The 16,384-nt window shown below is 41.5% G+C and overlaps 1 protein-coding gene across 1 annotated transcript in view; it reads right to left on the minus strand.

Annotated features, from left to right (window-relative positions):
• Nucleotides 1-16,384, minus strand: part of LOC311523606 (uncharacterized protein) — a 173,015-nt gene that overhangs the window by 16,181 nt on the left and 140,450 nt on the right. Inside the window, exon 3 of the mRNA XM_084633779.1 lies at nt 2,410-2,505. The gene's annotated coding sequence lies outside the window, so the exon portion shown is untranslated. The remainder of the gene's footprint in view (nt 1-2,409; nt 2,506-16,384) is intronic.

Raw genomic sequence — 16,384 nt, forward strand, 5'->3', positions numbered from 1 at the left:
CGCCCAGCCCCAGCTCACCTCATCTCCACTCCACCTCCTCCCCTGAACGCACCTCCCCGCTCTGCTTCTCCGTCCCCCGGCCAGTTTCCCGCAAATCAGCTGTTCGCTCAGGAAGCCTGGGAGGGCTGAGAAGCAAGTGGCAGCTTCACACTCAGGCCCAAGGAGGCAGAGCGCAGGTGAGCTGGGGCAGGGGGGCACAAGGAGGGCTGCAGCAGGTAACCCAGGGGGTGCGCAGGGGAACCACTCCCTGCCACAGCTTGCCTCCGCCTCCACCTCTGGGCCTGAACGCGAAGCCGCTGCTTGCTTCTCAGCCCTCCGAGGCTTCCCGCACAAACAGCTGATTCGTGGGAAGCCAGAGGGGGTGGAGAAGCAGAGCGGGGCAGTGCGTTCAGGGGTGGAGGCACAGCAGAGGTGAGCTGAGGCCGGGCACACGGTGGGGAGCTGCCAGTGGGTGCTCCAGCCCCGGAGTGCCCATGGAGTCGGTGCCTAAGGTGCCACTTTTGATGTGATCAGTGGGGGGAGCAGCTGCTCCCCCTGCTCCCCTCCTAGCCAGGCTACCCCACCCCTAGGAGCCAGAGGGACCTGCTGGATGCTTCCTGGGAGCCACCCCAGGTAAGCACCTCCGGGACTCCCCACCTCGCCCCCCAGCAGGTCCTTCTGGCTCTTAGAGGCAGGGCAGGGTGGGCACCCACTACGGTGGCCCACGAGACCCTCCTGCCCAGTTCTGGTTGCAGGGGGGTGGATGGGACAGGGATCCCAGGGGGTGGGCATCAAGGAACGTGGTGGGTTGGATGGGGCAGGAGTCCCAGGGGGCAGGGGCGGGCCATGACCCCCTCGTGGGGTGAGGAGGGAACTGGTTGTTTAGATTTTGGCAGCTCATCACAGCTTGTAACCCCTCCCAGCTGAAAACTTTATACGTGTACTCTCTATGCTATTATCTAAATCATTGATGAAGATATCGAACAGAACTGGACCCAGAACTGTATGGCTGAGGTTATGGGGCAAGTGATGCTGTTTGTGATGCTGTTTGTTCACAATTTCATAGCCTGAGTTGCACAGGCTGAAATATTGAACAAACAGCATCACTTGCCCCATAATCATAGCCGTACAGAATGCAATGCCATCCACAGCCTCAGAAACAACTCCTGACATTATAATCAAAGGGGATGATAAAGGGAGGTGCTGTAGTCATCATGAACAGGTCAGATTATGAACAGGAGATTGCCACGCAACTCTCCAATGCCACATTCTACAGGCCACTATCCTCTAATCCCACTGACGGTTACCAAAAGAAACTACACCATCCTCTCAAGAAACTCCCTGATATAGCACAGGAACAAATCTACATGGACACACCCCCAGAGCCCTGACCAGGGGTATTCTATCTGCTACCCAAGATCAATAAACCTGGACATCCTGGATACCCCATCATTTCAGGCATTGACACTCTTACAGCAGGATTAGCTGGCTATTTGGACTCTCTCCTCAGATCCTGTGCTACCAGCACTCCTAGCTATCTTCAAAAAACCACCAACTTCCTGAGGAAACTGCAATGGATTGGTGATCATAAGGCTGGGATACATCATGGAAACTGAATGAGTTAGGGACTGAGGGGAAAAATAGTATGGGAGTATATAATTAGATACTGTATTATGGTGCATGAGCATAAGGGGAGCACAATTTAAGACTGCACAAACAATTTTAAATCTGGTACTTCCTGATTTTTGAGTGCAATTACTTTAATGAGAAGGGAGAGGGGATCAGAAGAGGCTAGGTGCCTGATGGCCTTTGAATTGTCCAATCAAAAGCACCAGGTGCTCTAACCAGGCTGACCTCAGGAGTCAGTGTAAGAGGACTCCAAAAGCAGACCTTACGACTCCAGGGTGGCTCTTCCCCTATCAATCCTGCCAAAGCCCCTCTTTAATGTGGCAGGGCGGTGATCCTATACTCATTGCTACTTTCTTTCCTTTGCTTCCCTCATTGCCTCTTTCATCCCTCTCCCTTCTGTATTTCTTACATCAGAATGCTTTTCTTCCTCTCTCTCCCTTTGCTTTCTTAAATATTCTCATATCTTTACTCCTAGTCACCACCTGATGGTGCACAATGGAAAATCTTTACCTACTCCCAGTGTGTAAATTTGGCACTAAAATTGAAACAAAAGGGGCGCTCACATTGCACTAGCCCATGTGGAAAAGGTGCTGCTGTCCTCCAAGCCAGGAACAGGATGGGGAGCTACCCATCTGCTATTCAATGAAACAGTCTCTGGCTCTCTCCCACCCCACCAGCCTCCACTTTCACCACTTTAACTCTTGTTGCTGGAGAAAGGGAAGAAGTAGCCCAATTTATTCTGGAGTGATGGGGAGTAAAGGGAAAGGTTTTGAGAACTCAATATCATCTTAAATTCCTTACCATTTACAGTAGAAAGCTCATACCACATTAGCAGGTAGCTCTGGGAACTCTCCACTTTGCTGTCCAGGAGTTAATAAAGAGCTAAGCAAAGTTTATCTGGAATTAGAAAATCATTAATCTTAGCATTTCAGAAAGCAGACTTACCATTCCCAATATATGAATATGTCTGCAGCTGTGTAATGCTCAGTGCAGTCTGGCTCACAAATTAAAAACTGATTTAATCTATATTTTATAGAACATAATTTAAATGATTATATTCATTTAGAATCTATATTTTTAAATACTGGTCCAAGATTAGCTCAGATACACCTATTACAGCCCCTTTAGTTCAGTGGAATTGCACAAGTGTAACCGAGGACAGAATTTGGAGCATTTTTTTTTAATTATAGAAATAAGCATAGACCACATCTTCAACTGGTATAAACAGAGCTGTATCATTTCACATCATCTGAGGATCTGACAGCCATTCTTTTAAAATACAAAAGCACATTTTTCTGTATCAAATTTTAGGTCTCGTCCTGAGGCTCTCACTGAAATAAAACTCTCATTGGAGTAATATCTGAAGAATCAGCTCCTGAGTAGTCAACCACAGCTTTACTGAAAAAAATAATATTTTTATTAATCTTTACTCTGTCCTGGAATATCAGTGTGAACTCTCATTTTCGGGAAAGAATTTTCTGTAGTATCTGGCTGATGAATCTTGCCCATATGCTCAGGGTTTAGCTGATCGCCATATTTGGGGTCGGGAAGGAATTTTCCTCCAGGGCAGATTGGAAGGCCCTGGAGGTTTTTCGCCTTCCTCTGTAGCATGGGGCACGGGTCACTTGCTGGAGGATTCTCTGCTCCTTGAGGTCTTCAAACTACAATTTGAGGACTTCAATAGCACAGATATAGGTGTGAGGTCTTTTTTAGGAGTGGTGGGTGAAATTCTGTGGCCTGCATTGTGCAGGAGGTCAGACTAGATGATCATAATGGTCCCTTCTGACCTAAATATCTATGAATCTATGAATATAAAAAACTACCATCTAAGAAGAACTGCTGAAAATGTAACAGTAAATGTTATTGCTATAGAAAAATCTGATGACCCATTTATTTCTATGCTTAATGCAACAAAAGACACACATATATATATATATATATATATATATATATATATATATATATATATATAGTAATTAATTAATTCAATAAATAAATAAATATACAACTAATTCATTGTTCGTATATGTTGTAATTAATTCAATTAATTAATGAATTAATTACAACATTCTTTAGATCACCAGTAATGTAACACTCACTTCCTCATTCCTTCTGGGAATATGGGAATCACAGCTTTCTTGTTGATAAGCATCATATTTCATATTAAATTATGTGAAAGTTGTCCTGTTTATGGTAGTGAAGTAACCATTCATTTCAACATACATTCTTTATGAGCTGATTTAACAAAAGACAAAAATCATAGTGGGCCCTCATATTTTATATTCATTTTTCTTAAGAGAGAAACACAGTGTGCTTACATAAAAACAGCTATTGTAATTTCTTTCACTTCAGACATACATTTCTGAGTAAGAATATATTCAAACATAAGATTTTATATGATCCCGAATACACAGCCATTAAGAGGCCTGATTCTGCCACACTTAGTCCTGATTTTATTTTATTTTATTTTATTTATTTTAGTCCAAGAACAGGCTAACTGAATTTGATGGGATGCTTCGTGGAGTACAACACTACTCATTAGGACTGAGTTGCAGAATCTGATCTAAAATGGTTTTATCTTAACTATCCCTTTCAAGGATATTTTGTGCTGAGGCAAATTTTCAATTATATGAGAAAATATTGTTTTCATATTTTTTCTTGCCTTGATTGCTGACATTGAAATTTCCATGCATGCATGAAACTCCCAGGAATATTAATGAGAAATGAACATGAGAGTATTCAGATGAGACTGCAGATCCTTCACATCTCTTCTTCTGCTTAATCCCAATATGAAATCCTAAGGTTGATCTGAAAACAAAAGTTCTGTGGAAGTGCATTGCACTCTAAATACAGGATTATGAATTGTCACTCTAAAAGCAAAGAGAGAAACTGGGCTATGTGATTATAGTGGGGCTGGAGTTTTCTAATAAATTTAAAAAGCTACTTGTCCAGCTTTTTAAAAAATAAATATTGAAAAGACAATTTCAAATTTCTAGTACGAAAGATAACGATGACAGAATGCAATTCAGAAATGAAAATACTAATGTCACAACAAACATTTCATATCATAAACATTTAAACCTTTTTAGTACTTTGATGAAAAACACAGATCCTGTATTCCGTGACCAGCTGCTAAACATATCATGCAACATTTCTATATAGTAGGGTGGTTTTTTTAAAAATTATTTCTAGTTGTACTGCATGGTTATATATGCCTTATTAAAAATGCTGCCCACGTCCTTGCTTAGATAAAGTACTGTTTGATAAATAGATTCACTGAACGAATGTCTGCCTGAGATAAAACTCCACCTAAGTACCAGGCAGACATTTGAGTATAAAATCTGTTTATTTGATAATACAGTGTCTAAGCGAGGATGTGCACAGTCCTCATAACTTTACAGATGTAAACGGACTTCCCACAAGCCTTTGCAACACACTATTTTTGAATGACAGAAACTTCAAGGTACTAAAATAATGTATAACTTCAGACTTGGCTCATAACAATGAGAAATGCAGTGTTTCCAGCATGATCATGACGCACACCACAGCTATACTACACTGGAACTATGTAGCTGTCAATTTCAGAAGTTAGATATCTGTACATGTGTGAAGGTGACAGAGCTTTCTCAGAAGCTAGCCAAAAAATCAGAAACTCACTTTCAGTAGAGATCGACATGAATATGAACCTATTCCCTTTAGAACAAAATACAAACCCCACTTCTTCAGGTGAGGCATCTCACAATTACACCAGATTAATATGTCTTTACGTGTACAACACTTAATAATTTTGAGAGACACAGCTAGTGTAGTCATGGAGGACTCTCTAGTAATTAAGCCTGCCTGGAACTGATCAAGTTGATATGGGGGTTTTCCAGGATTATCTCCCAACTCCAATAGTTAGGTCAACCACGATTCAGATTTCATTGCAAAACCACCCCGTGCAGCACATGATAGTACTATCCATCTTCAAACCAATTTTTTTTTTTAGCTTAACACGCGCCACAATAAAATGTGTAAGATGAACTTCCCATTTAGGGAGGAAAAGATGGCTTTTCTAAAAAGATTTTAATATATTTCATGGTAATCAAAGTAATCAAATTATTTCCAGATACTCTGCTTTCTCAATCCAACAGAATAGCCATTCTAGTTCAGATGTTCCAGAAATGACAGACCCATTCTCTTTGAGCTATTGAGCAGCCCACTTGAATGAATCATAGTTTTGTTTTGTTTTTAAATTGCTGAGGACAAAACAGTTTTGCAATTTTTTTGTTGACTACCAAAACATTTACAGTACAGTTATCACCACCCAAAAATCAAGACATATCCACAGCTATCATACTATTATCTTCTTTTTGAGGGAAGTGATTATTCCCCTGTATTCGGCACTGGTGAGTCCACATCTGGAGTATTGCATCCAGTTTTGGGCCCCCCATGACAAAAAGGATATGGACAAATTGGAGAGAGTCCAGCAGAGGGCAATGGAAATGATTAGGGGGGTGGGGCATATGATTTATGAGGAGAGGCTGAGGAACTGGGCTTATGAAGGGTACATCTACAGTACGAAATGATTTCAAAATTATTTTATTCGAATTTTCGGAAGTGATTTTATACATTTGGTCTTCTGTGTCCCCATTAAGCACGCGAATTCAGCCGAGTGCTTCCACAGTACCAAGGCTAGCATCCAAAGTTAGAGCGGTGCACTGTGGGTAGCTATCCCACAGTCCCCACAGTCCCCGCTGCCCACTGGAATTCTGGGTTAAGCTCCCAGTGCATGATGGGGCAAAAACATTCTTGCGGGTGTTTCTGGGGGCATGTCATCAGTTGCTCCTCTCTTTGTGAAACCTATGGCAGACAATTGTTTCACCCCTTTTTGGCATGCAGACGCCATACTGCTTTCAGCAGATGGTGCACCACTGCTCTCCTGCTACTATGAATCCACCACACATTTCCTCTCATCTTCCTATGTAATCTCTAGTATCTACTCCTTCTCTTCCTCATCAAACGCTTCCGCTGCCAACTCTGCTCGGCCATCGTGAACCGAGCAGCACAGCTTTCGCCACCAACTCTACTCTCCCGCTCTTGCCATGCTACCGAGCTTCTCCATGTTGTCTGTCCTGGGCTCCCACCTCCATGAAAGCTACAGAAGACAACCATTTCTTGCATTTTTCAGCTATCGTGAACCAAACAGCACCTCTTCTGCTGCCACTCTACTCTCCTACGTTTCACGCCCTTTTTCCAGGATTACCCATGCAGGTGCCATAGCCATGGAGCCCGCTCAGATCTCCGCTGAAGTTTTGACCATTATACATACCTCGCACATTATCCAACAGTATGTGCAGTACCTGCAAAACTAGGCGAGGAAGCGACGACAGCACGATTACTATACTGATGAGGACATGGACACAGATGTTCCTAGAAGCACGGCATGTGGTGATTGGTAGATCATGGTGGTGTTGGGCCAGGTTCATGCTGTGGAATGCCGATTCTGGGCCCGGGAAACAAGCACAGACTGGTGGGACTGCATAGTGTTGCAGGTATGAGATGATTCCCACTGGCTGAGAAACTTTCGTATGCATAGGGCCACTTTCATGGAACTTTGTGACTTGCTGCCCTGAAGCGCAAAGACACCAAAATGAGAGCAGCCTTCTCAGTTGAGAAGCGAGTAGCCGTAGCCCTGTGGAAGCTTGCAATGCCCGACAGCTACCCATCAGTCCAGAATCAGTTTGGAGTGGGCAAATCTACTGTGGAGGCTGCTGTGCTTCAAGTAGCCAACGCAATCATTGACCAGCTGCTATCAAGGGTAGTGACATTGGGAAAAGTGCAGACCATTGTGTATGGCTTTAATGTGCTGGGGTTCTCTAACTCCAATGGGGCGATAGACGGAACACATAACCCTATCTTGGCCTCGGAACAATTGGGCGGCCAGTACATAAACCGCAAGGGGTGCTTTTACATGGTGCTGCAAGCACTGGTGGATCACAAGGGACATTTCACCAACATCAACGTGGGATGGCCGGGAAAGGTGCATGACACTCGCATCTTCAGGAACTCTGGTCTGTTTGAATAGCTGCAGGAAGGACTTATTTCCCAGATAGGAAAATATATAGTTATATAGTTATCCTCGGGGACCCAGCCTACCGCTTAATGCCATGGCTCATGAAGCCATACACAGGCACCCTGGACAGTAGTAAGGAGCAGTTCAACTATAGGCTGAACAAGTGCAGAATGGTGGTTGGATGTGATTTTGGATGTTTGAAAGCACACTGGCACAGTTTACTGACTCGGTTACATCTCAGCGAAATAAATATTCCAATTGTAATTGCTGCTTGTTGTGTGCTCCACGATATTTGTGAGAGTAAGGGGGAGACATTTATGGCGGGGTGGGAGGTTGAAGCAACTCGCCTGGTGGCCAGTTTCGCACAGCCAGACAATAGGGTGATTAGAAGAGTGCAGCAGGGCGCGCTGCACTTCAGAGAAGCTTTGAAAGCTAGTTTCATGACTGGCTGGGGCACGGTGTGACAGTTGTGTTTGTTTCACTTAAAGTTACCTGCCCCCCCATATATATATATATATATATATATATATATATATATAAAAGGAAATAAAGTCACAATTGTTTTAAAACCATTCTTTATTATTTGTTGCACAAAACATTGAGAGAAATCAGAAGTTAGACATGGGAGGGGAAGTATTGGGTTAGGGGCGTGGAGGAGGAGGGAAGGACAAGTCCAGAAACCAAATCAAAATTTTAAGATATGTCAACTTTCTGCTCCTTGTGCAGCCCTCTGGGGTTGACTGTGTGGGTCCCCATAGCCTCCCCCCGCCCCCATGTTCTTGGGCGTCTGGGTGAGGAGGCTATGGAACTTGGGGAGGATGGAGGGTGGTTATACAGGGACTGCAGCGGCAGTCTGTGGTCTTGCTGCCTTTCCCGCATTAAATCCACCATACAGCGGAGCATGTCAGTTTGCTCCCCCATGGGCTTGACCATAGCATCCTGCCTGCTCTCATCGCATGCGTCCCTCCTCTGTTCGTATTCATGTAATGATCAATGGCTCCATGTCTAGTTGGCAGCCGGTATCAAGTGGAGTGCCCCAGGGGTCGGTCCTGGGGCCGGTTTTGTTCAATATCTTCATAAATTATCTGGAGGATGGTGCGGATTGCACTCTCAGCAAATTTGCGGATGATACTAAACTGGGAGGAGTGGTAGATACGCTGGAGGGCAGGGATAGGATACAGAGGGACCTAGACAAATTGGAGGATTGGGCCAAAAGAAATCTGATGAGGTTCAATAAGGATAAGTGCAGGGTCCTGCACTTAGGACGGAAGAACCCAATGCACAGCTACAGACTAGGGACCGAATGGCTAGGCAGCAGTTCTGCGGAAAAGGACCTAGGGGTGACAGTGGACGAGAAGCTGGATATGAGCTAGCAGTGTGCCCTTGTTGCCAAGAAGGCCAATGGCATTTTGGGATGTATAAGTAGGGGCATAGCGAGCAGATCGAGGGACGTGATCGTCCCCCTCTATTCGACATTGGTGAGGCCTCATCTGGAGTACTGTGTCCAGTTTTGGGCCCCACACTACGAGAAGGATGTGGATAAATTGGAGAGAGTCCAGCGAAGGGCAACAAAAATGATTAGGGGTCTGGAACACATGAGTTATGAGGAGAGGCTGAGGGAACTGGGATTGTTTAGTCTGCAGAAAAGAAGAATGAGGGGGGATTTGATAGCTGCTTTCAACTACCTGAGAGGTAGTTCCAGAGAGGATGGTTCTAGACTATTCTCAGTGGTGGAAGAGGACAGGACAAGGAGAAATCGTCTCAAGTTGCAGTGGGGGAGGTTTAGATTGGATATTAGGAAAAACGTTTTCACTAGGAGGGTGGTGAAACACTGGAATGTGTTGCCTACGGAGGTGGTGGAATCTCCTTCCTTAGAAGTTTTTAAGGTCAGGCTTGACAAAGCCCTGGCTGGGATGATTTAATTGGGTATGGGTCCTGCTTTTGAGCAGGGGGTTGGACTAGATGACCTCCTGAGGTCCCTTCCAACCCTGATATTCTATGATTCTATGATTCTAAGTGAGCTGTAGCTCACGAAAGCTTATGCTCAAATAAATTGGTTAGTCTCTAAGGTGCCACAAGTACTCCTTTTCATCTCTCTCTGTTGCTGTAAAAAACCCGGCAGTTGGTGTTTAACTGTAATTTATAGGCCTATAGTTTTATGGATTTTACTTCCATCCCTTTTGTACTGGGATATTTTATTCATGTTTTGATAGCAATTAAGTTTACTCCCAAAATATCCAATTCTCTAAGAAAAAGGATGACGTATGCATGTTGAATTAGTGTCTCTCCAGGCTATCACTGACTCCCATGTTTAAGATTTTTCCTATGAGTTCCCCTATTTATTTTGCTTCTTCCTTTAGAATTCTGCAATGTATTCCATCATGCCATAAAGTTTTATCAACTGCTAGATGTTCTAATTTCTTGATCAACTCTTCTGGTGTGATTACCTTTAGCATTTCTTCTTCTTCTCCCAGGAAATTTGTCTGTTTCTTGCAGCTGTCCTTCATCACCTTTTCTAAACACCTTTTTTTTTATCAATTTCTATGTCTTCTGGCAATAAACTACTCTTGCCATCTTTTAGAGAGTGTAGTGTTTCTCCTGCTGACCTTTTGTTCTTCATGTACTTGGAAATTTTCTTATTAATCATAACCTTTATTGTAATCTTCCTTTCATTCCCCACCTTGGCTTTACTTATCATTTTTTTACACTTAGCTTCATTTTGTAATCTTTCCACTTCTTCTCAGTACTTGATGAATGTATCCTTCCATAGCCCTGTTTTAACTTTGATTACTTTTCATCCATATTACTCCTCTTTCATTCTCAGTGTATTTATTGCTAGATAGCGTGTGTATACATTGGGCACAATCTAATTTATTTTTAACACTTTTTCCAAACTCTTCTGTGCCTTTTTGCTACCCTTATTTTTAATTCATTCTATTTCTTGCTAATTTTGAAAATAGATGTTCTAAATTTCAGAGATCTTATTATTCCCTTACAGTTCTAACTGCAGTCCCTGTTTCTAGCAAAAGTATTGATCATTTTATGGTGTTATAGTTGACGGTGCAACTGAGTTTCCAACTTTAAAATTGTGAGGCTAAGTCTGGAGGTAAGGTAGAATTTTTGTATCAAATGTGAAGTAAATTGGACAAGGGATTCCAGAATTATGACTCCCTAAAAATAGAGACATTGACCAAAGTTTAATATTTTCTAAAAATACCAACCAAACAAAAATTACCAAAATAAAAAACAGAAACAAAGAGACACCTAATTTACTGAACTCCTGTAACTAAGATCTAATGAACACCAATAAAGATATATTGATTGAAGTCTAATTTCAAAAGTTATTAATTTTGTATGAACAATGTCACTATCATCAGCTGTGTGTCAGTTTCACTTAATTAACCACAAATCAAGCCTGGAAATGTGAAAAGATCAAAGCCACCTTGGAGAGGCATTGGGAGGGTTTTTTTTTAATGCCTCAGGCTTTTGGGGGTTTGCTTCTTCCTACCCTCTCTCCCATAAATCCCACACCTGCCTTTTTCAGGGTATCACTGTCAGGAAGGTAGCTCTGAAAAGTATGGAAGAGCTCCACATGGAGAGAATACTCCACACCCCTAGAACTGTCTATGTCACCTGGCACAATGATAGTTTTACGGAACATATAACACCTTAATATAAACCACTGATAAAAGCTGTCCAATAAACAATTTATGTATTTTTTATTATTTAAATATGCCTCAAGATCTCTGATTCCATGTCTGTACCATACAAACTTCAATTATATTACAGTAATCACTCCCAAGAGAATTCCATCCTAATCAGAGCAACATTCATCCTACATCAACATTCAACTGGTGCATTGTGCAAACAGATGAGTTTTGCATTATAACCTTTAGGTCAACAGTCTTGGACTTTGCCAGACAGGCAAATATGAAAAGCAAATTCCAGAGCCTCTCCTGAGAGCCTCCTGCTCCTACCACCCTCCATAGTTCAAATCAGGTGAATTTTAGTAGCATCTCAGCTCATCTCAAATCTTGAAACAGAGCCTATGGAGAAACTCCCTAAGGTAGCCAGGATCAAGATACTGTAGAGCTGTGAACAAACTGGTCAATACCAGTATAATTCTGTTCTGCCAGAATTTTCCAGCATGATCATTTCCAAGTAATTTCATGAACTGTTGAGGAAAATTGCCCATTTAATAACACAGCCACCTCCAGACTAATTGTTTTAAGATGACGGACTAGTTAGGGAATAATCTTTGTTGAAATCTTTCACTGAAGTTAGAATGGGAACTTCCACTCCTTGTCACGATGTCTCTGTGGACTAACCTACCAGCATCCATTAGTCAGGTCACCAATAGCTATTGACTACCATGCTTCCTGTGCATACCTTGGGCAATCATTTGAAGTGATTAGTAGGTGCCAGTAAAACAGGAAGGTAGCCCGATGGAATTTAGTTACATAAGGATCAATATTTCCTTTAAAATTAACTAAACAAGTAAGAGAAGTTGCAGTTTCTCTATACTTACTAGAAGTTAAATAATAGATGAGGCTACAGCAACCACGCCATTTAAAAAGAGGTAAAGGATGTTAATCCTATAATTTCTGGATAGACAAAATATTCATTCTGCTTAAAAAAAATTGCCAGAACCCAAAATCCTTTTTGTAATCAAAGAAACATTTAGCAAACTAGATTCTGTTGACATCACATTTATCCACCTCTTCCCCTTTCAAACAGTCTCAAATATCCCACTCTCTAATTTTGTTGCCTATGTAATGTGCAGAAGGAGCTATATTGGAATCGAAAGGCAGCCTATGTTTTGAACATGTAGATGAAATAAGATTAACACTGTGCAATCATTAATGTAGTGACAAGCTATTAAGGGACAAGCTAGGATTTGTCTACATGGGGACACACAGGAAAATTAAGATGAATTTAGTAAAGGTGTGAACTTAAAGCACATTTGGATGAAATGAATCCATGGAGGATTGAGCTACAATGAGCTAAGGCTACTTTACTTCTGAATGAGAATATCCACACAGAGGTTGAATGTATTTTGATGAATGCAATATAACTTCACACCTTTATTTAATTTGTCTTAACTTTCCTGAGTGTCCCTATGTAGACAAGCCATTAATCTTGATTTGGCAAGTTGGAAAGAACTTGATTATGCAATTTTGGAGAAAGTGTCTCAGTGACTTTAGAAGTGTGGATGCAGGTGGTGGTGACTTACATGCTTTACATAGAGAAAAATAAGAAAAAGGAGGAAACTTCTCATGGATCACCTTGAGATACCACCATGAAGAGAAGTTGGGCTATTCCACTTAGACAATGTGTCCTAAGCAATATTGACTAGACCATCTACATTGGTATTTGTGTTGTTGCTGTCTACAGACCTAAGTCCTTCTTGATTCTTTTGCAGGCTAAATAAGGTGGTGTGTGAGATATATGTAGATAGGTAGGTGAGATATATGTAGATAGGTAAGATATATGGAAAATGTTTTATTGTTAGGGATAAGATTTATTATACATTTGTGAGAAAGTAAATGTATTAGGTTAATGTTAAGAAGGATAAACATCTGGATAATTTAAATGATTATATTTTCTGTTCATGTATATTAATAAGAAACAAGGAAGAGTGACAGGTTTCAGAGTAGGAGCAGTATTAGTCTGTATTCGCAAAAAAGAAAAGGAGTACTTGTGGCACCTTAGACACTAACCAATTTATTTGAGCATTTATTTTCCACTGAATGCATCCGATGAAGTGAGCTGTAGCTCACGAAAGCTTATGCTCAAATAAATTGGTTAGTCTCTAAGGTGCCACAAGTCCTCCTTTTCTTTTTAAGGAAGAGTGAGTGGATGGTTATTGGGAAAGTAAAATTCTAAATTTTGTGACCACTGATTAGGCTACAATACTTTTGTACTTTGCAGAGCATGCCACATGTCTGAATGTGGGTTAGCAAGCCATATGGGCAAGCATGAAAAGACTGATGAAATGGGTACCCTGCGTAATGGCTGTTGATGATGTCCTGTGCCTACTTTTATTTCATCCCTACATTCTCCCCCAACCCAGAAGGATATGCTGTTTGGATTATACTGTAAAATTTAAGTAAACTAATCCAAGTCTCATTTAGGGTTAATTTCTTTATTTATCTATATTAGGTAACAGCATCTGATGAAGTGAGCTGTAGCTCACGAAAGCTTATGCTCTAATAAATTGGTTAGTCTCTAAGGTGCCACAAGTACTCCTTTTCTTTTTGCGAATACAGACTAACACGGCTGTTACTCTGAAACCATCCATCTTTTTATTATTTAAATCAATAACTTGCATTTTTTTAAAGAAAAGATGAATACTCCAATCCAAGGGGCTACTGGCAGATAGCTTATGTGCTACTAGGCAATACATAATGCAATGTGAAAGTTTCTGAATTGCTCAACTCCTCTTTAAATTTAATAGCAAATAGATATAGAGAACAAAAACGAAGCAGAAAGCATGATCATTGGTTTAAGGCACTTTTGCCCTGTAGTCCAGAAGTGTCAGTATCGCTTTTGAGTACTAAGTGTGAGGCACATGTTACCATGGGTGATTTTAGTTTCTTTGCCACTGAATTTGATAATGTCCCTGGAGCAGCAAGTGCAACCTGACCAAATGTGAACTTTACTATTTCTAAATTCTTCTCCAAAATAGAAGCTAAACCAAAAGGGCACTTTCTTTCTTTTTTTTTTTTTTTCAGCACAACACAGTACTTTAGCCACTTCAGCATTGCCCTTTTGTTCTTGGCACAGTATCTGAGGCAAAAGGTGCCTCCGGTGTGAGCCCATGAATTAGGTTCATCCTTGCTGAAGTGGTGACATTTGAATAAGATGATGGCATTTAAAAGATTGTTGTTGATATGGTTAAAGTAAAAATGGATGAAAAAGAGATGCTTTAGATATGCCCAGTGCAAAGCTCAAGATGCTAAATGTGGTCTGCAGAATTATAAAAGGTCTGATCTTACTTCCATTTTAAATCAATGGCAAAATTCCTGTTGCTTTCAGGGGGAGTGGGATTGGGCCCAAACTGTATTTCCTAACTGTCACCTCCTTGTAAACACATGGTCAGGACTAATGTGATAAAACTGAATAGTCAAATTCTGCACTCTTTTACACCAATTTATATCTGGAGAAACTCCACTGACTTACAAGAAAGTCTGTTCTCTGACATCTTTTCTAGCTATCTAATTATCTATCTGCCTGCTGTGTCTTCTTTAGGAATATATGGCCTGATCCAAAGCCCATTGAAACTATGAATTCAATGGGCTTTGAATGAGGCCCCTATTTTTGTGGCATCTAAATATGTAACCTCAATCTCTCTCTTCTGTTTGGAGACCCTTTGTAAGATGGTAAAGACAGAAGACCTAGCTCTTTTTTAAAGATGCAGGGTATATTAACCATTGTTATCCTCTACACATGAAAATTCAACAGATTTGTAAATGCCACTTGTAGAGTCACAATCACAAACCACATTTTTGTGTACTAGAATTAAGATAAGCTATTTTAAAATTTAGTAATTTTGCTGCATATGCAGAGGCAGATTAAGGTTTCCTGGAGCCCTGGGCCAGAGCAAGTGTGGGGCCCCTCCCCTTCCACTTGCAGTACCCTGCTTTCCTCCCCGCACCGGTGCCCCTGCTGGGGAGTGGGATCGGGGCATTGGGGCTTACCCCGCTTCCGGGCAGGAGTGCTTGGTGGCCGGAGCGGGGCAAACCATAGCACCCCAACCCTGCTCCCCAGCAGGAGCGCCAGGCAGGTGGAGCGGGTTGGGGAACAGGGTGCCCATTTTTCCAGGGCCCCCCAGTTGACCCAAGCCCCATTGGCCCAGTGGCTAATAAACCACTGCTCAAAAGGGGAAACTTTGAAACCTATCTGGAAATGAATGGGGAGCCAAGTTGATTGATATTGTCACCCTGTTTTCTATGCATGTGAATGAAGCTGTGGGATTCTGCAGATGCTGGAGTGATAGGATTTAGATATGCCTAGGAGAAGTGAGCTGTTCTAATCAAGATATGAAGAGATGAAAGACGAGTGACAATATAAGCTGAACTGGAGTTAAGGACATGGCACAAATGGATAATATTGCTCAGATGATGGACCCCAGCAGATATTGATGATGTGAGAAGAGAGGGAGAGCTCACACTCAATGAGAGCAGTACTTGCATGTCCAAAGCTAGAATTTGGCCATAAAAGCTATAGGCCCAAATATCTAAGTGATATTTAGAGAAGAACAACACTAGAGGGTTTTGATCTCCAAAAGTAACTAGGCACATTAAAAAATTATATAGAATGGTGTTTTGTCAATAATCTTATATTCAATATCAAGATTTCAAAACTGGAGGAAAATGACAAAATAACTGATAACTGGTAATAAGCTCATCTGCAATTTTCTCTATTGATGACAGTCACTTAATAGGTCAGGCTGGTAGGCCAAAGAATAATGAATTATAAAAGCCTATTTTAAAAAATGATATAAGCATAAACAAACCTCTTCATGTCATTTTTTTATTGACCAACAGCCTCACCAGGACTGAAAACAGCACGGTAAAAGGGGGACAATTTTACTGGGGCCCCCAAAACATCTGTAGTATCTATGTAAGCAAAGTACCAGTATTTCCAGAAATAAATAAATGTAACTGAGGAATACAAGACTCAAGTACAAGCTGAAAATATGAGAACAGACCCCTGTAA

This window comes from Lepidochelys olivacea (genome assembly GCF_965140295.1).
Source record: "Lepidochelys olivacea isolate rLepOli2 genome assembly, chromosome: 1".
NCBI lineage: Eukaryota > Metazoa > Chordata > Testudines > Cheloniidae > Lepidochelys > Lepidochelys olivacea.